Source organism: Hyperolius riggenbachi, chromosome 6 (assembly GCF_040937935.1).
Source record: "Hyperolius riggenbachi isolate aHypRig1 chromosome 6, aHypRig1.pri, whole genome shotgun sequence".
NCBI lineage: Eukaryota > Metazoa > Chordata > Amphibia > Anura > Hyperoliidae > Hyperolius > Hyperolius riggenbachi.
This window is the reverse complement of record NC_090651.1, coordinates 331043743-331065510: the sequence shown is the minus strand read 5'-3', so window position 1 is coordinate 331065510 and position 21768 is coordinate 331043743. Positions and strand designations below refer to the sequence as shown.

General features: G+C 47.2%; 1 protein-coding gene and 1 pseudogene across 1 annotated transcript in view; one reads left to right on the top strand and one right to left on the bottom strand.

Moving 5' to 3' along the window:
- The window catches only part of ERFL (ETS repressor factor like), a 342909-nt gene that overhangs the window by 146864 nt on the left and 174277 nt on the right, over positions 1-21768 (top strand). The gene's annotated exons all lie outside the window — the stretch shown is intronic.
- LOC137523221 (U2 spliceosomal RNA) lies at positions 399-534 on the bottom strand (annotated as a pseudogene).

Here is a 21768-nt window from a genome sequence, read left to right as displayed (position 1 = left end):
ATAGTGGAATTTTTCTCACTCTGAGGAAATTCTAGTTATCAGCTGGTTTCTCATTTCTAAGCTCTTAAAGAGGAGCTCCAGTGAAAATATTGTAATAAAAAAAGTGCTTCATTTTTACAATAATTATGTATAAATTATTTAGTCAGTGTTTGCTCATTGTAAAATATTTTCTTGGCCAGGTGGGAACCGAAGTCCCCTGGGGACAAGTCCCCGGTGCCAGCTAGCCAAAAGGCCGGGGAGCTGCGTTAGTTGGCTATGCATATGGGCAGTACAGACCAAAGCACCCTACTTCCGCCTGAGATGTGCCACATCTCAGGTTTTTTCAGGTGCACCTGGAGCGCCACTTCCAGGGGCAGTACGCCTAAGCAAAGCCCTCAGCCATTCAGCTTCGACCATGGTATAGATCCATTCAATCAGCCCCTGGGAATTACGACCAGGAAGGACACCCTGCCACAGTGCCATCCCTCCAGGTCCCCCCAAAAACCTCAAGAACAGGTACTACACTTGATCTTAGCCAAAAGGCCGAGAAGCGATTTTACACTTACAACAGTTTAGTGTGTCGCGGTACTCTCCTCTGCTGCAGTAACTATTACTCTTTATGTGACTGGCCACACCACCGCCGGTGCAACATGATGTGACGGAACTGCTTTTGACGATGCAGAGGCATGCAATTGCATTGGAATCAATGGCACCACAACAATCTATTTAGATTGTTGCAGTAGCGGCGTGGCACGGAAGCACAGATCACTCAAAATTCAGTGGCGCACTTCCTGTCCAGCAGGGAGCATGTCATTAAGTGGGGGGCTGAGCTATGCAAATCACCCTTTCTGTGCACTCTGCCACAGTGGGATTTCAAGTGAACCTGAGGTGAGAATTATATGGAGACATATTTATTTCCTTCCTTTCCGTTGCCTGGCTGTCCTGCTGATTGATCCTCTGCCTCCAATACTTTCAGTCGTTGACCCTGAACAAGCATGCAGCAGGTGTTTCAGAAAATGATGTCAGATCTGACAAGATTAGCTGCATGCTTGTTTCTGGTGTAATTCAGTTCACTACTGCAGCCAAATAGATGAGCAGAACTGCCAGGCAAGTGATATTATTTAAAAGGAAACAAATATGGCAGCCTCCATATCACTCTTACCTTGGGTTCACTTTAAAGGGACACTTAAGCCAGGAATAAAAAAATAAGTTTTGCTTTCCTGGGGCTTCTACCAGCCCTCTCCAGCCATCCTGTGGCCTCGCAGTCATTCACAGAACCTCCAGTCCCCAGCACTTAGCTAGTTTCATTTTCGCTGACAGGCCCGACAGGCCTGGCCATGCGTATTTTTCTTCGCATTCCCGTCCGCAATAGCGTCCTTCGCCTGTGCAGGATGCTATTGACGACAGGAACATGAAGAAGGATACGCGTGGCCAGGTCTGCGTAGGTACAGAAACCCCGCTGACTCCCTGTCAGGGCCTGTCAGCGAAAACAAAACTAGCTGGTGGCGGGGGATCGGAGGCTCCATCAGTGACTGCGAGGGCACGGGATGGCTGCAGGGGGCTGGTAGAAGCCCCAGGCAAGTAAAACTAATTTTTTATTCCTGGCTTAAAGGGATACTGTAGGGGGGTCGGGGGAAAATGAGCTGAACTTACCCGGGGCTTCTAATGGTCCCCCGCAGACATCCTGTGTCCATGCAGCCAGTCACCGATGCTCCGGCCCCGCCTCCAGTTCACTTCTGGAATTTCTGACTTTAAAGTCAGAAAACCACTGCGCCTGCGGTGCCGTGTCCTCGCTCCCGCTGATGTCACCAGGAGTGTACTGCGCAGACACAGACCATACTGGGCCTGCGCTGTGCACTCTTGATGACATCAGCGGGATCGAGGACACGGCAACGCAGGCGCAGTGGTTTTCTGACTTTAAAGTCAGAAATTCCAGAAGTGAACCGGAGGCGGGGCCGGAGCATCGGTGAGTGGCTGCGTGGGTACAGGATATCTGCGGGCGACCATTAGAAGCCCCGGGTAAGTTCAGCTCATTTTCCCCCGACCCCCCTACAGTATCCCTTTAAGTGTCCCTTTAAACATGAAATGGTGCAGTGCAATTGTCCTGTGGCTGGCTCCCCTGCCGCAGGACAACCGCACCACACCATGGGCTTGATTCACTAAACCGTACTAACTCATAGCACGGGCATGCTAGCGTTTTTGCTCGCAATCGCAACGAACTTCCCATTCATCAATCTAAAGTTGCCCATAAATGGTACAATTTTTCATTTTTTTCCGATAATTTAAGATAATTTAGTTTGATTATTCCGTTAGATCGAATATAAAGATTTTTCCAGCATGTCCGATCTGATTTTTTTGGAAAAAACGGGATAATCGTTCGAATTTCTTGATCGGAAAAAAAATATTTTCAACTTTCATTCGATTCGATCATTTACTTTTTTATTGTACGGCCATCATATGGATCAGCGGCTGGAGCAATGGAAGCGAGCGGGAGGGAGCGCAGCGGCATGATTGCGCCTACATCTGACAGTGACAGTGATCATTCTCGCTGTACAAGCACGGATTGACTCAGAGGACTTCTGTCCCCTGCCGGCTGCCGCCAATCCCCCGTCTCCGGGACCATCGCAAACGCAGGCTTCCGCCCACACGATTGTGCGCACAGCCCTGTGAACTGCATAGATGTGAGTCTCGCATCCCTGCGGCTGAAATGGTTAAGGCATAAATATCCAGCTCTATCAATATAGACTTAAAGGGAAACCGCAACCAAGGATTGAACGTCATCCCAATCAGTAGCTGATGCCCCCTTTTACATGAGAATTCTTTTCCTTTTCACAAACAGATCATCAGGGGGCGCTGTATGGCTGATATTATGGTAAAACCCCTCCCACAGTGTGATGTCAGCACCAGGGGGGAGCCCATTTAAACCAGTGATCGCTAGTCAGGGTATTGGACAGAATAGGGGGGAGAGGCGGTTGGTCACAGCGGGCCTTGGGCGCTGGAAAGTAAAAGTCAGGCCCTGCATGTGACGGCTTTATGGGATATTTTTTTCTCGTGATTGTTTTGAAATCGAAAATGTGTGTGGCACATCGGTTCTGTTAAATTTTCGAATTAAAAGAAAATTGTAACGTGTGTGGCCACCTTTATGATAGCCTACAGCAGCCAGGGCCTTTAGGAAACAGAGGAGGTTTCTTGCAGTCTTCAGTTGTGTGGGGAAAGCTGTTATAGTGTGAGAACCAATCAGCATACATGATTAATGAACAGCGGTGCTGATGCAGGGCCTGTATCTCCTCTACTTACAGTATGAGCATCGATCACAGTCCCTCAGTCCTTACAGCTTTTTGATGGTGAAAAGTTTACTTGGCCTTTACAAGAAAAAAATGAATGGTACTCTGCTCGAACCAGTGTATTACTTGTATGGGGGGGGGGGATAGAGTGCAATCAACTGCTGAACAATTACTAAACAATGAATGAATGGTATGCCAAGGTACATATATGTGCACATTATCCACTCTATCCATACAACAGAAGTCAAATGACATGCCTTATACACATGGTAACCCTTTTCAATCCAGTTTTGAACTCACTCATGCATCGGCATACCTATAATTCATGGCGCCGCCTAGCAAAACTTTGATGCCCCCCCCCCTCATGTCCACACCCCTTCCCTTGCCTTCCCTTGGTGCCCTTCATGGCCTGGGGGTCCATCTCACAAGGGTCAGAAAACAAGTGTGGCCATCATGATGATCTTCACACTCCCATAACAAGTATAGCCATAAAACACCTGATCTGAAGTAAAGTCATCTGTATCGAAGGAAGGGAAGGGTAATAGTTGGGGGCCCAAAACAGTTCCGGGCCCCCCCTATGATCACCGGGGCCGCTCCCCTTTATATACGCCTCTGCCCCCATGCCCAGATCAGAGGAGAGTAGAGCGGCAGGGATCTGGAAGAGTCTGTCCTGTGCCTTGACAAAGGGAACCCCTAGTAGCCCCAAAACAATGGTCGGATAACACAGTCAGATGCAGGATGTGTGTGTCATGGAACAATAAACTTGTGAAACTGTCTGTTGGGGACCCTTATTTGGAAAACAGTAAAGGATCTGGAAGGGTCGCGCTCTGTTGCTCGGCCACCGTCGCACGTGCATCAGCAGAATTACTCGGCACAGCGTGGTGCCAAAGGTCATCCACATTGGTTGACACCATGCTGGACTAGATGTAACAACATCGCCCCTAGCTGAGAGCCCAAATGCACCCATGTAATATTTAAATGACATGGCACATTAGTAGGCAGAGGAGGGGGCTGGAAGCGACCAAAGTTTTTGATCTGCAGTGGCTGACAGTACTCCTAGCAGTAGCCGTATTTTCCTATGAATGGGCCTGAACTGAAAAAATGCCAGTGATAGGATTGGAAAGGATTAGTGATTTATTTGCCTAGCAGCTTAAAGAAAACCTGAACTTAAAATTAAAAGTCAAAATAAACATACACAAGTCATACTTACCTCCCATGTAGTCTACTCCTCAATCGCTTTCTCCTCTCCTGCCTCCTGTTTGTCCACTGTGTTCAAGAGAATTCTCCGTCCTCCATTTTGAAAATGGCCATTACCCCATAACAGCTTTCTGGTCAGCACACTGTTAAACTGTAACATCGCCCACTTGAGCCAAAGGGAAACATGGACATTACCGGGCACATCAGTTGTCCACTCAGCTATAACTGACAGCAACTGATATATAACTGATAGCAACTGATATATTTCAGTTCTGACAAAATGTTGTCAGAACTGGAAGGAATCATTGGCAGAAGAAAATGGTGAGCTTCTGAGAGGAACTGATGGCAAGGTTACTATGTAATGTTCATTTGAAGTTACCTCATGTGTTTATTTTAAATAATTTTACTCAGTACAGGTTCCCTTTAAGGTGTGTATTGTTTATTAAACGTGGGATAATAGGAGGATAAAACAGCACTGTATGCTGTGCGTGGCATAGGTGGCCTTTCCGACCTCTCTGACTAGATTTCTTCTCTTTCCAAAATGTGGTCCTCACCATCCTCAAAAGAGTGTCAGCGTGTTCATTGTCCTTGAGGTGTAAGACCTGGCACTAAAAAAACGGGCCGTTAGTGGATCCTAACAGAACAGATGCTAGCGGATCCAATGTTAACCTATGTATCCATTCACAGAGTTCTCAATCGGCATAGTTGGTCCTCCTTTGTTTCCCTCTGACAATTCCCTGGAGTCGCTTGGTACTTACAGTGTAAAGAAAAATATACATTCCTCAGTACACTGGATGGCATATACCATTCATCAACATACAATGCTGTTTATCCTCCTTTCTCAGACATGTGATAGACAATACAAACCTTCAGCACTTAAAGGATACCTGAAGTGACATGTGACATGATGAGATAGACAGGGCCGGCCCTAGACTTTTTGCCGCCTGAGGAAAAAACATTTTTTCGCCGCCGCCACCCCCCCCCCCCCGGGGGTGGGCGCTCTGGGGTGCCGCCGAGCTGGAGGGGTAGCTGGCAGGACGGGGTATTGGGCCTAGCGGCGGGGTGGGGGTCGTACCCCCCCTCCCTCGCCTGGGTCCCCCGAACTGCGCTCCCCTCCAGCCTTACATAGAAGAAGCAACCGCTATTTGTAAGACGCACGGGCGGGGAGGACTCAGACTCACCTCTTCCCAGCGTGCGCTCCACTGACATCACTTCCTGCAGCGTTGCAGGAAGTGACGTCAGTGGAGCGCACGCTGGATCGAGGAAGAGGTGAGTCCTCCCCGCCCGTGCCTCTTACAAATAGCGGCTGCTTCTATGTAAGGCTGGAGGGGAGCGGAGGACGGGGGACCCAGGCGAGGGAGGGGGGGGGTCCGACCCCCCCTCCCGCCGCTAGGCCCAATACCCCCGTCCTGCCAGCTACCCCTCCAGCTCGGCGGCCGGCTCCCCGCACGGACGGGCGGATGCCGCCCCTGGAAATTTGCCGCCTGAGCCAAAAGTTTCACCCCGCCTCATGAGCGGGCCGGCCCTGGAGATAGACATGGGTATGTACAGTGCCTAGCACACAAATAACTACGCTATGTTCCTTTTTTTCTTTCGCTGTCTGAAAGAGTTAAATATAAGGTATGCAAGTGGCTTACTCAGTCCTAACTCAGACAGGAAGTGACTACAGTGTGACCCTCACTGATAAGAAATTCCAACTATAAAACACTTTCCTAGCAGAAAATGACTTCTGAGAGCAAGAAAGAGGTAAATGGGGGAATTTCTTATCAGTGAGGGTCACACTGTAGTCACTTCCTGTCTGAGTCAGGACTGAGTCAGCCAATTACATACCTGATATTTAACTCTTTCAGGCAGAGAAAGAAAAAAAGGAACACAGCATAGCGATTTGTGTGCTAGGCACTGTACATACCCATGTCTATCTCATCATGTCACATGTCACTTCGGGAATCCTTTAATCATGTGGCTTAGTGGATTATTTAAGTTGCTTCCTTCCACCACTTCATGACTGAAGAACTTGCTTGTAGTAACAGTGATGTCTTGTAGAACACTTACTTATCCACGTTACACATTAGCTCCTTTGTATTGTGTATTGTACAGGTATATATTGTGAGAAACAAGATTGCTCTCTTAAAATAGCTTTTCTCTGTGTATCTGTGTAGCACCTCGGTGACAGTTTAGAGCCGAGCCTGTACAGATGTGGTCAAACACGTCACTAGCCTGTCGGAGGGGTTTCTGGTGGACAGAGTGCACTTGGGGTTTTGCAGCCATAACCCATCGCTAAAGAACCAGCTTGCCAGATATTTAGATACAAAAGCCAGATTCTCACCCAATTTATCGGGCACTTCAGCCTAGTTCATTCTAGTGTGTGGACATAGCCTATCTCTGAGCCCCGTGATCAGATGTTGTTAAAGTGGATCCGAGATAAACTTTTACTCATTGCATAATTGTGTTCCTTTCATATAGTTTATAGGGCATTCCTCAAGCCAAATACTTTTTTTGTTTTGTTTTAATACTCTAATTCCCTATAAACTAAACAAGCCTCGCCCACAGCTCCTTTTGTGCCTTGGCACTGTAGCAAGGGCTTATGGGATCACAGTCTGGGCAGGAGGAGGTTACTAGCCAGCTGATTTCAGAGGCAGAGGGGAGGAGGGAGGAGAGGGGACTGAATTTACACACAGGCAAGCTGATAGCATCTCCAGCCCTCAGCCTGTGACAATGTGACAAACAGAACATGGTTGCCCTCATTGTATCACAGGAATAAATAATCATAAACTTTTGAAGCTGTTTGCTGTTATGCTGTGTAAACTATCTAAACTTTAGATAAGATATATAGACAAGTTACTTGTTATAGTTAGTTTTTCATCTCGGATTTGCTTTAACCATTTCAGCCCGCGGGGATTTTTCACCTTCTGCATCAGAGCAATTTTCACCTTCCATTCATTCGCTAATAACTTTATCACTACTTATCACAATTTATTGATCTATATCTTGTTTTTTTTCCACCACTAATTATGCTTTCTTCGGGTGGTACATTTTGCTAAGGATTATTTTTTTATAAATGCATTTTAACAGGATTAACCTCCCTGGCGGTAAGCCCGAGCTGAGCTCGGGCTATGCCGCACAGGGAGATATCTCAGCCCCTGGTGGGGCGATTTTCACAATTGAAAGTGCTGTGCGCGCAGCTAGCACTTTGCTAGCTGCGCGCACAGCTTGATCGCCGCCGCTCTGCGGCGATCACCCGCACGCAGCGGCAGAAAAAGGCTCCCCCCCCCGCCAGAGCCCTGCGCTGCCCGGACCAATGAGTTCCGGGCAGCGCTATGGGCTGGATCGAGTGCGCCTGACGTCAGGACGTCGGCTGACGTCCATAACGTCATGCCGATCGTCGCCATGGCGACAGGAGAAGCCAAACAGGGGAACGCGTTATATACGTGTTCCCCTGTTTGCTATTATTGCCGGCGGCGATCGGACTAGAGGGCCACATGCGCCCTCTAGTGGTGTTTCATGTAGCTACCACACTGGTAGCTTTACATGAAACAAAAAAAAAGAAAAAAAAAAAAGTTTTTTTTACTATTTGAAAAAAAAAATTAACCGCCAGGGAGGTTAATAAGAAAAAAATGGAAAAAATTCATTATTTCTCAGTTTCCGGCCATTATAGCTTTAAAATAATCCACGCTACCATAATTAAAACCTATGTATTTTTTTTGCCCGTATGTCTCGGTTATTATACCATTTAAATTTTGTCCCTATCACAATGTATGGCACCAATATTTTATTTGGAAATAAAGGTGCATTGTTTCCGTTTTGCGTCCATCACTATTTACAAGCTTATAATTTAAAAAATGTTTGTAGTATACCCCCTTCAAATGCATATTTAAAAAGTTCAGACCCTTAGGTAACCATTTATATCTCGCTAAGCGAAAGTACAAGGGGGATGCGGAAATTGTTCCGGGCAGAAGAACTGAAGCCTCACGGGTGAGCGCTTCGGTTTTTCTGCGGGGGACAGGGATCGTTGATCGGGAACCATGTTCCCTTTCACGGATCCCAGGGCTACCGGGGGACACAACGGGGGCGCGCCCGCGATCGTGCGCGGGAGCGTGCCGAAGCGCGGGTGCGCAGGAGAGCAGCCGCCCAGGCGTGAGCTTCACATCTGGGCGGCTGAAATGGTTAAATAAATCACTTTTAGATTAACTAACTGGTCTTTACATTGGCTTCTTCCTGCACCACAGACTTTACCTACAATCTTGTAAGCCAGATTCAGTCTTTGCCTTCCCTCTTGCAGTCTGAACATTGGGATGATGCAATCTGTCTACTAGCTCCACCCACAGAGACTGAAACCCTACAATCTGTTGCTTCTGGCCATGTGATTTCAAGAGAGAATTTTAGTTGCAGAAACCTCATTTCACACAAAAAGGTAACAATTTGTGATTTCTAACCTCTTGGATGGTATTTCGGCCTGAAATTGGTCACATCGTCGATTGTTCTTGGCGGCACCGATTTGCATACGGTCTGATTATAATCATCGAAACGGATGGTCGATAGGCCACCAAGTCGCCTGATGTATGTCCCCCTTTACTTCTATATATTCTATAATTTATTTTATTTTATTCTATGATTGAAACTGTACATACAAATGTTTATCTCATCAGAGTTGTATCACTTCAGGTACCCTTTTAAACAATGTACTTCTTTTTGATTAGATCAGAGCGGTAACAATTATCAAATAAAACACAAAAAGCCAATTAGCGGGGGAATACAATTCCTTATTGTGTATGCAGCCAGGTGTTATCTGATAATTTAGGCTTGATAAAAATGCAGGTACGATGCTCGCCTGGTGCGCACCGCTCTATATTTAGAGAACATATTGTAAATAGAGCCCCTTGGCTGTTAATAATTCTCGACCTTCCTTTCAGTAAAGAATGACTGTGTACAGGAAAGTTACACTGATCCAGTCTCTTTCTGCATTGGGGTCTGTATGGCAGAAGGAACCTCAGGGGGTCTCAGCCAGCAGGTGATGAGAAGGTGGGAAGAAAGGTGCAAAAATGTGACACAATCATTGTCGACACACAAAAGAACATATGGAAGATCAGAGGAAATTGATGGTATATATAGCAAAGGCCTTTATTTATTTATCAGTAATACATGCGCCTCTGTTTCCAGTGCTGAAGTGTCATATTTGGGGTCGAGGATTCAGAGTGGTTTTTGGGTACCTGGAGTCGAAGTTGTGAAAAATGTACCAACTTCAAACAGGGGGTAACTACATTGTGCTGGGCCTGTCAACAGAGATCTGTCAGCCAGGCTCTCCACCCACAAGGGGCATTGTGCTGGGCCCCACAACAGAGATCTGTCAGCCAGGCTCCACCCACAAGGGGCATTGTGCTGGGCCCCACAACAGAGATCTGTCAGTCAGTCTCTCCGCCCACTGGAAGCATTGTGCTGGGCCCCACAACAGAGATCTGTTAGCCAGGCTCCCCGCCCACTGGAAGCATTGTGCTGGGCCCCACAACAGAGATCTGTCAGCCAGGCTCTCCGCCCAGTGCCCACTGGAAGCATTGTGCTGGGCCCCACAACAGAGATCTGTCAGCCAGGCTCTCCGCCCACTGGAAGCATTGTGCTGGGCCCCACAACAGAGATCTGTTAGCCAGGCTCCCCGCCCACAGGGGGCATTGTGCTGGGCCCCACAACAGAGATCTGTCAGCCAGGCTCTCCGCCCACTGGAAGCATTGTGCTGGGCACCTCAACAGAGATCTGTTAGCGAGGCTCCCCGCCCACAGGGGGAATTGTGCTGGAGCCCACAACAGAGATCTGTCAGCCAGGCTCTCCGCCCAATGGAAGCATTGTGCTGGGCTCCCAACAGAGATCTGTTTGCCGTTCTCCCCACCCACAAGGGGCATTATGCAGGGCCCTCTAGGCTCCAACAGAGATCTGTCGGCCAGGCTTCCTACCCACAGGGGGCATTGTGCTGGGCCTCACAACAGAGATCAGTTAGCCAGGCTCTCCGCCCACAGGGGGCATTGTGCTGGGCCCTCAACAGAGATCTGTTTGCTGGTCTTCCCACCCACAGGGGGCATTGTGCTGGAGCCCCCCAGTAGAGATGTGTCAGCCAGGCTCCCCGCTCACAGGAGGCATTGTGCTTAGTCCCCCAACAGAGATCTGTCAGCCAGGATCCCCGCCTACTGTCCACAGTATTTGGCTAACTTCCACCTCAGCAGCAGCAGTGTGTTATACAATACCGCTTTCCGGCAGCGGGACAGGTCCTCTTCACTCCTCTTCAGTGTACAAGCGCCGTACAGCCAATCGTGCAGCTACCTTCCCTGCAAGACATGTGACAGGGACGAAAGCAAAGGTACAAGTCTCACCATATGTGCATTTGCCATTTTCCCAGTAAAAACTCTTTTGTGAAATATGAGAGCTCATGCCTAGTACTTACACCTGAGTCCACAAGACAAGGGGAGAGGGCGTGGTTATGTCTGCTGAGATCAATTACCGTAAATAAAATTGTTTTGAAGGAAATTATTTTTTCCCAAAAATTTTTATTTTGTTTCAAAGGAAATTTTAAGTAAAATAAAAACAAAACATTTCTATAGATAGATAAATGTAAATTTACATGGAGAAATTGTTGTACTTTGGATTATCCATTAATGCTTGATGGAGCAACCCCTCCTATGGAAGAATGCTACTTTCAGAGTAAAGCTTCACACTCACCTCACGACCCAGGAAGATGGATCCAGCGACAACGAGCGCTCCCCGATCCATCTTACGGCCAGTATGTACGGTGCCACACAACGGCACATGACATGTGCGAAGAAGACTTCAAGCTACTGCAGTACTTTGCGCGGGAGTCGTCGGGGTTCTTAACGATCCGATCTGCTGGGACGGTCTTTATCAGTGCACGATGCCTAACTGCATTCGCCTGATCTCCCGTCTGTACCCATGTCGCGAGATCAAGAAACTACTGCTCGTCACTCCAAAAAATGCCAGTCGTCCAGAAAATCCCTGGGAAAATCGCAAGGTGGGTACGGGCCTATAACATGTGTACACATGCACAATTACTGTCGCCCACAGGAACCAGGAGTCAATTTTTTGGGCGACAGTTTGAGGCCCAGCGATGTACAGACAAGTTGTGAGCTAAAGTGGGTAGGAAGGATGATGAGTTGCACAATGTCCAAGAAGTTGGCCTGATTTTTATACACCATTACCATAGGCAAATGCAGGGGGAGGGGGGGGGGGGGGTAGATTATAGCTGCTCGGAATTCCCCATCCGAACAGGGCCAGGGAAGTGTCTGGAGACAGGCACAAGTTGAGACACCAGAATACCTGCAGGCATCCTGCAGCTCACAGTAGACTTTGGATGTAGCAGCAGCGTGTGTACAGAGCACGGAGCAGCAGCGTGTGTACAGAGCACGGAGCAGCAGCGTGTGTACAGAGCACGGAGCAGCAGCGTGTGTACAGAGCACGGAGCAGCAGCGTGTGTACAGAGCACGGAGCAGCAGCGTGTGTACAGAGCACGGAGCAGCAGCGTGTGTACAGAGCACGGAGCAGCAGCGTGTGTACAGAGCACGGAGCAGCAGCGTGTGTACAGAGCACGGAGCAGCAGCGTGTGTACAGAGCACGGAGCAGCAGCGTGTGTACAGAGCATAGAGCAGCTCTGGGGAACTTTACAGAGTCAGGTATGAGCACAGCCCTATGCCCCGCTGTGTCAATGTCGGCTGTCCTCATTATTATTTGTATCCAAACTGCACCTGATCAATTCTGTTATGGGAAATTGCATTATGTGTACTCAGCATGATGTCCTACCTTATTATTATACTGTATTGTGCGCGGCTGAGGGAGAACTTTCAGGAACACCCAACCCCCCCCCACCCCTTGAAATTCCTAGGTTTGCCCTTGATTACAGGACTACTTTCGAGAAAAAATAGTGAAAAATTTAAAATACATGTATACACAAACTTCTAAGAAGTATTTTTCCCAGATTAAAATGCACTATAAATATACAGTATTTTCTCCTATATCGCTGTCAATTACAGTAGGCAGCAAAAATCTGACAGGTCTGACAGGTTTCAGGCTATTCCATCTCCTCATGAGGGTTTCTCAGTATCTTTGTTTATTCTTTACAAAAGCACACTCTGGAAAGAATCTATGCAAAATGTCAGCTGGCCTCCCTTGTTATTTGCACATTATTTTGCCAGTTGGATTGAGCAACTGCCATTCAATAAGTGCTTTTCAAAATAAAGAAAACCCTGAGAATCCCCCATTAGGGAAAAATGGACTAGTCCAAAACATGCCAGGCCTGTTGGGAATTTGACCTGCCTACTGTAAGTGACATAGGAGAAAAGTGATTTATAGTGCATTTTAGTTTGGGAGAAATGTACTTTTTAATAGTTTCATGTGTAAACATAGATTTTACATTTAAAACTTTTGTGTGGTAGTGGTCCTTTAAATGTAAAATGTTAATGATAATGTTATATAATTTTCTGTGACATGTGCATAAAAAACTGAACTCAGGCTTCAAGATTTTTAATACAGTGGACAACCAAGGTCTCCAAGAAAAAAATTGGTCTTCACCCTTCAGTGGATTTCTCAGTGGATAATGCAGAGACACGAGACTAGCTGTCAGCTCTTCAGGCAGGTGTCCAACTAGTCTTATGTAAGTTCCCTGTGACTGGATGACAGATGGCTTCCATAATATGTGTAATCTTCTCTGATTGAACACTTGCTGGTGGCAAAATGAGATTTAATAACAGGTGGAGAGACAGAGATTATGGTACCATGAAAACACACAGCTCAGCCTCAGACCCGTTGTGCGGCACCTTTGCCATTTTATCATTACAGAACCTCCTTATTCCCAGCTCCAGGAAACAAGTTTTGGATGCTGTGGGAATGGGTTGAAAACGCTTTTCCCTCACTTCCTGTAGAAGGGCAAAGGGGAAAAGAGGCGCCCAAATAGTGAGCGCCTCCGTTTTTGGTTCTAGATACAACTCTGGCACTATATTTGCCCTGAGGAAGTTGGTGCAGAACCACAAAATGCATTGTGTAATGCTGGGGGGGTCATACATTCTGACCACCCAGCACAACAAGGCTAAGAGCTGGATAATGGAAGAGGCTACACAGGCTGCCCAGAGCAACTGCAGCTCTGGGCTTCCGATATCGCTACAAATAAGACGCAATGGCAGCGCAGTGCGATGTTGCGCTGCTCTTGCGATAGCAAGCATTCAGACAGATACAAGACAGGACTATAGATTGGAGCGTAACTAGTAGCAACCGCAGCTCACAGTCCCGTCCACAGAAGCAGAGCAAGCAGGCTAACAAAAGTCACCAGCAAGCATCCACAAAGGCAAGACAACAGGAAAGAATGTAACTAATAGCAACACAACTATGCTAGCTAAGCACGGGTGGTCACGATAAGCGCAACCTACCGAAACGTGCTAAACTGACTAGCTAACACAGTAACTGAGAAATCTCCGTAACTCGTATAAAGAAAATAACAAACAACTCAACTCAAGGATAAATATATATTAGCAAGTCTGCATATATATTTATCAAGAACTAGCTAAGCACAAGTAATGGTGATTAACAAGACAGACAACAGACAGACAGAATGCCCAGCCAATCCAGTCGCTGTTTCAGCGACAGCGACATTCAAACTGAGATAGACAAGACTAACAGATAGGAGCGAACTAATGGCAACCGCTGCTATAGTTCGTCCTCAAGAACAAGGCTAGAAGGAATACTACCAGTCACCAACGTGGTGCTGGCAGAATCTAACTCTCAGGATCAGAAGGATTTCACTGAGCCCCCGCAGGTCAGCAAACATCCAGCAGACATGACAATACAGAGCAAGGCATTATACATTTACAATAACAACTTTCACAGCATAGACCCAACGACAGCTCAGAGAGCTGAACGCTATGATGGGCGAGGTCTAAAAGGGGAGGCAGACTTTTATGCTGGCATCAGCCAATGGATGCAAGCATGCATATCTCCACACAGCTGAATAGGAATCATTCAATCCTGAGCTGGCTTGATTACCATTTGCTATCTGAAAGACTATCATAACAAATGCATGTAGTACTATGCAACAACATGGATGCAGGAAATCCAGGGCTATCTGGCTGCAGCTCAGCTGTAGTAAGCCATTGGTGGAATGATGACAGCATTCTGAGCTGCCCAGAACTGCAGAGCAATTGCAAATGACAATGTGACTCATTGTGAATGCGCAACCGAATGCAGGTAGACAAGCCAGAACTGTCCGTTTGTGGCTCCACCGCAATGGACAGAACACGCCTGTAACGATCCGCTCAGCTGCCTGCGCAGGCAGGCAGCCTTTTGATCATTATTCAGGTCTGCATGCTGCAGGACTCTGGAAAGAAAACCTTCTGTCAGTTTTGCAGCTTGTGCTTGCTGAGGAATTTGCATACGTTGTCATGCAAATTGCCTGGCCACATTCATTGGAGGCGTGTACTATAAGTACTATGTGTGTCCCACAATGCTTCGCTGCTTATAGAGGTTTGTTCCTGCTGGACTCACCTGGAGTGTCAGCCACTGCTATCTTAGTATAGTTAATTCTTGGGGAGTGCTCCTTGCATTCCTAGTTAGTGCAGTCAGTTTGTGTATAATTTGTACTGCCTATTCTGTCCTGTCTTGTCTGTCGCGATTGCGCTGTCACCAGCGGCGGTTGATAGCGAATCGCTCTGTCTTGTTTGGATCGCACTAGCCTCTAGCGGTAGCGGCTGTGGATCCTTCTGATCTAGTTCCTGGAGTGTAAGCTGGAGCAGCGGTTGCTACCAGCTACCTCATCTGATCTGTCTTGTTTCGATCGCACTAGCCGTTAGCGTTAGCGGCTGTGGATCTTTCTGATCTGTGTTCCTGCTTGGATCACACTTGCTCTAGCGGAAGAGCGGTGGATCCTTTCTGCCTAGTTCCTGTTTCTCGTTTGTCTGTCTTGTCTGATACGGGCGCTTGCTGTAGGCTCGATGAGGTAACCGTTAAGCAAGCGTTCACGTTCTTTGTTTCGTGTTTGTCTGTTGATGGTTAGTTAGGCGTGCTCGTCTCTATTGTGCTTATCACGTGGAGACCGCGCATAACCGCGTGCACTGTTGCGAATGAGTGCGGTGTTCGCGGTTAGCTAGCGTTTATTATTTTCCGTATCTTCTCATTGTATGATTTGCTGTGCCTTTGCTATCCTCGTATTCTGTTCTGATCTGCCTTGTGTCACTTCTGGCAATCGCCGTTCTTGGCGGTTGCGTTTCTGTTTCGCACCTGCTGTTGTGTGTGCGCGGTCGCGGGGTGGCGACTAGATTGGCGCACACACATACAACCTGTCCCTTTGCTCGTTCTCATTCGCAATCGCTTCTCTTGCGATTGCGTTCTGCGCTTCGTACAATTCCTGTCTGGCATTTGTGGAGGTACAGAGGATTGGTTCCTCTGCACTCCCCAGCGCCATCTGCCGACAGGAATTTCCCTTTACTGGTGCTTACACCAAAAGCTGGGTTCTAGTATCTTGACACGCTTGTGGAGGACCTCCGCAGTGTCAGCGCACATCTTTGTGCGCTGAACACGGAGATATCCCACAATCTGACAATGCCACAGGAGGAATCCTTACACATTGCATGTGGATAATTAAACTTCATATGTGTATGAATGTGTTGTTATTGAAGTAAGCCACCCCCCCCCTCCCCACGTTAATTTCTTAAAGTTGTTTTTAACCGTTTTATTAATATTTGGACGCCTCTTTCCCCCTTTGTGCTTTTCACCTTCCTTTGGAGGAGTGTATCATTGGATATGGACACAGCCGTTCATCTAGATCAAAGCCACAATCACAATAAAATTTCAAAACCCTTAGTACAGGTACAATGGAACAGTATTTTAAAATAGAACAAAAATTTTGTTATAAAAATTCATCACAAAATCTTTATGATAAATTGACTAAAAGTCCATGTGCACATGCCCTTAAATCCTAAAATTAATATAAACGATTAGTTTCTTCTCCATAGATTTACACAGCGTTACAGATGTTATCTCTTCTAATTGTGAACCTTCCACCAACACCCTTTGTGGTCCACTCACCACTGTATTAGACCAACCAATGGTCTATATGCACCTTGGGACAGTTCCCGGTCGTCCCCCACCTCTCGATCAGTGTAGTGGATCACAGATTTAAGCCAGACCTCTTCACATGAATGCAGCCTTCTTGCTTATACCTCAGTGAAAAAGACCCCACATAGCGTAATACTGCTAAAACTTGTTTATTTATAAAAAACGATTGCACTCACATGTTAAGAGATAAAATCAGCGCTCAGAGTAATTTATAGACGGGTTCTCCCCTGTTCAGGTGGCCAGGCTGGCAGGCTCCTCTAAGGGCTGGTGCACACCGAAAAACGCCTGTTCAGAGCGGTTTTGCCGGCGTTTTTGTTACAGAAGCTGTTCAGTAACAGCTTTACTGTAACAATATATGAAATCTACTATACTGAAATCCGCTGCAGCAATCCGCAAAACGCTAGCAAAACGCCATAGAAAAATAACAAAAAGCGTTTCAAAATCTGCTAGCATTTTGCGGATCTGCTAGCGGTTTTTGGTGTGCACCAGGCCTCAGTGTGTTCCTCTCCTCTTCCGCCGCGCGCACGGAATTCAGAACGCCACTCGTGCATTAAAGTTCCTGCATTAAAGTTAATTTGTCATTAGTTCATGGGTCATTAGTTCTTTATCTTTTTCAGCTTGACAAAGCAGAGTGCAGATTTTAAACAGCAGCAGCAACAGTCTGACACAATCTTAAAAATAGTTAAAACTGAAAATAGAATATTTTCTATAGTACCAATGTTCTATTTATCATCCATTGTAAACAAACAATTAATTATCTCATAAGTTTAATTTCAAGTCAGCTTCACTTTTTAAGAATGAGATAAAAAGAGTGTTATGTGCTCTAAGGAGAGTCAGGGCTATAGAAATGCACAATAAAAATAGTAGTTTACAGGACAACTGTAGCAAGAGATATATGGAGTCTGCCATATTTATTCCATTTTATGCAATACCAGTTGCCTGGCAGCTCTGCCAATCCCCTGCCTCTAATACTTTTAGCCATAGACCCTGAACAAGCATGCAGCAGATCAGGGGTTTCTGACATTATTGTCAGATCTGACAAAATTAGCTGCATGCTTGTTTTAGGTGGGTGATTCAGACACTACTACAGCCAAACAGACCGGCAGGGCTATCAGGCAGCCTCCATATTCTTCTCACTTCAGTTGTCCTTTAATCGTTACTAGAGATGGCCCGAACGGTTCGCACGCGAACTTATTCGGGCAAACTTTGGTGGTTCGCATTCGCGAACGAACGCAAACTTTATCGCGGTCCGACCTGCCTCCTATACTACATCATTAGGGTCAACTTTGACCCTGTACATCACAGTTAGCAGGCACATTGTAGCCAATTAGGCTACACTCCCTCCTGGAGCCCCCCCTTATAAAAGGCAGGCAGCGTCAGGCATTTTACTCACTCGTGTGCCTGCAGTAATTAAAGAAGGGAGAGCTGCTGCAGACTCACATAGGGAAAGCTTAGTTAGGCTCTTGTAGGCTTGTTAGCTTGCTCCTTGCTGATTCTTATTGCTAAAAAAGCACCCCTCAACAGCTCTTTTGAGAGCTGTAATGATCGGTGTAACACAGAGAGGATCTGATTGCCGGTGATCTGCAGTATCACTGGGAATACAGAAATATACCAGATTATAGATGATCTTCAGTATCACCGATAATCCGATATACAAGCTAACCTCTGGACACATGAGTAGAGCGAGAGTGTTTGGCGCAAACAGTAATATAAAGAGGACCGGGCCTCAGAGCAGTAAGGGATACTGCGCAATTCCTTCTGGACTCTCCCGGGGGAGGAGTCAGGCAGAGAAAGAAGGAATGACAGAACGAGAGTGACACTCAAGAGGAAGTGTCACTATCAGGACTGGGAACCGCCTCTAACAGTAAGGTCGGTTCTCGAGGTTGGACAAGCCAGGTCGTAACACACGGACAGATACAGTACAGATTCAGAAGGCAGAGACGAAGTCTAAAGTACAGACAGGGTTCGGCAACAGGGTATCAAAAATATCGAGGTACAAAATCAGAAGGCAGGTGCAGAGTCTAAGGACGAGCCGGGGTTCGGCAACAGAGTATCAGAATGGCAAAGTACAGGATCAGAGTTCAGGAGAATAGTCAGGCAGGCAGAAAGTCATAACAGGTAATCACAATTAAACTAGTACTTTAAGCTATCAACAAATCTAGCTAAGTGTAGGATTACAGCTCCAGCTGGTCCCGGCACACTTTCGGATCTGACTCAGGTCTGCGTGCTACCACGTAATGATCGCAACGCCAGACAAGGAACAACTGAACAACCAGCAGTATATATACATAAGAGCTGCCCAGTACCTCCCTAATTGCTGGACCAATGAAAGGTGCTGCCCCAGTCAGCTGACCGGCCTGGTCAACTGACTGACTTCAGGCTGTCATATAATCCTTGCCTCAGTGCGCGCGCGCGCGCGCGCATCACTCTAAACCTAGAGGGACTATGAGTCCCAGCCACCCCAGCACTGTCTCTGCCCGCTGCGGGAGCCGTCGCACTGCACGCGGCGGCTTCTCCGCGTTCCCCGCAGTTCACGCGGCATGCGGCGGCTTCTCCATGCTGCGCCGCCATGCCGGACACGGAAGCAGCCGCTCTGCTCTGAGAGCAAGCGGCTGCCTTTCCGTGCTTTCTCACAAGAGCTAATCTTGTACTTGTGATCTAGTGTGTGTGTGTGTGTGTGTGTGTGTGTGTGTGTGTGTGTGTGTGTGTGTGTGTGTGTGTGTGTGTGTGTGTGTGTGTGTGTGTGTGTGTGTGTGTGTGTGTGTGTGTGTGTGTGGCCCACTTGCATTATATACAGCCCTGTCAGTCAGTCGCAGCTGGCCTTTGGCCCCTTGGTGGTAATTCCTACTGTGCCACTGTCAGGCCCAGCACATTCAGTGACTACCTGTGTGTGTGACAGGTGCACATTTGTAATACCCATCACTGCATATACCTACCTGTTGTTCAGTGCACCCACCTACCTACGTGAGTGCACGCAGTGCGCAGTGTGCTATTTAATACCACCATTTACTGTACCTGTTCACGGTACGTGTGTGTGACAGGTGCACATTTGTCAGTGCATACCTTTCACTTCATCCCCCCCCCGATATGGACAAAATAGGTAGAGGCAGACCCAGAGGAAGGGCACCCGGCAGGTCTGTTTGAGGTCGTGCTGATGTGATTTTGTGCAGCCCTGGACCAAAGTACAGTGTTCAGAAGAAGGCACGTGCCATCAACCCCCAATATTGTCAGGACGTAGTTGACTATATAACACAGAACACCTCATCTTTCTCAGCTTCTGCACGGAAGCGTGACATATCTTCCTCCTCCTGCTCTGATTCTGGCACCCCACTTAACACTCAGTCGGCCGCCACCACCAAAGTGCCATCATCCCAGGGCTCAGCGGTGTGGACATTTTTTTTGTGTCTGAGATGAGAGCAATGCTATCTGTACTCTCTGCCACCGAAAATTGAGCCGTGGAAAGACCAAGACCTGCGTAAGGACAACTTCCTTACGAAGGCACATGATTACAAAGCACAAACTGCAATGGGATGACCACCTGAGGAAAAACAGCACACAAAAGCAAAGCTACACACTGCAGTGTAAAATACCATCACAGAATTAAATCTCAAAAAAGGCGATACCCAAACTGTACCGTGATGTTGAAAGGCAAGTGGTGACATCTCTGTCACACAGCATTGGGCCAAGGGTCCATCTGACCACGGATGCCTGGTCTGCAAAGCACAGTCAGGCCTGCCCGAAGACTAAGTCAGTACCCACACACAGCATCTCTGCCTGCACGCCGTGTGACTGCCTGCCCCAAGACTAAGTCGCTCCCCACACAGCATCTCTGCCTGCAGGCCGCTTGATTGCCTTCTCCGCCACCACCAACAGGGTCCAGGACTCCAGGTGGATTCCTGAATTTCGCTATAATAGTTTTTCTGGTTCGTGAACATGCCTTCCTAATTTTTCTGGCTGCACTGCAGCTGCAACAACAAAACAAAAGGCATGTACATGTGTTCATTCCCCTTCGTGATCGTTACCTTGCCGCGGTGAAGGGGCTTGCGTATCACAATCAAGCAATGACCGGCTAAATTAGTGTGTTGGGGTGCACACCTGAAGATAGATAATAAGGTCGTTGCTTCATTGTGGACAGACCAAATTCGATCAGCTGGACACTAAGTGTCTGTTTTTCTGTCATTCAGCTACCTCAGCCCGACCATTGAAAACCGCCATCACCTGCACTCTCGCCATGTTGCGCACCAGACCAGCACGGCCGTCACTACACAAACAGCTGTTTGCGGTGCGTTACACAGTGAGTTTGGTGTGTCAGTGTGAAGCAGTACTCTAATTACACTCCCTGATTGATGTATACACATGCAAGATGTTTTAAAGCACTTTAGGCCTCCAATTTAGCATGCAATCTGATTTCTGCCCTTAAAACGCTGCTTTGCGTCAAATCTAGATTTTTCCACGGGACTTGTGGCATCTATCCCACTCCGCCATGCCCCCCTCCAGGTGTTAGACCCCTTGAAACATCTTTTCCATCACTTTTGTGGCCAGCATAAATGTTTCTAGTTTTCAAAGTTCGCATCCCCATTGAAGTCTATTGCGGTTCGCGAAAGTTCACGCGAACTGAACTTTTGCAGAAGTTGGCGTTCGATGTTCGCTAACCGAAAATCGGAGGTTTGAGCCATCTCTAATCGTTACTAGCTGTCCATCTGGAGCAGCCAGGCCGGTAGCTAGTTATGGCACTCAGTACATAGTCAGTGCTTCTAACTCCTGGAGTTAATGCAAGGCCTTGTATCATGCGTGACAGCACTAACAAGGAAGCTGTATTACATGTGACAGGCCGCAGTTACAGCGCTCTGTACAGGAAGCTGCCATGCTAATAACCAACCAATAACTGTATCTGCCCCTCAGTTCTCCCTTGCTGCTTTTACTGGAACTCAGCCATCAATATTAATTCTTGTTTTATAAACAAGGATAAGAGTTAATTAGTTACCTAACAGAAATAATACAAAGCATGACAGAGATTTATCTGATTGTACAAGACGGAAGAAAGTGAGTAGGAGGAGAGACAGTGAGTGAGCTGGGATGAAAGAGAAGGATAGCGATGGATGGGAACAAGAAATGAGAGATAAATGGAGAGGAAGAGAGGAGGGAAAGAGAAGGATAGTGATAGAAGATAGGAAGGAATGAGAGATAAGGAGAAATGACTGAGAGTGTCAAGAGA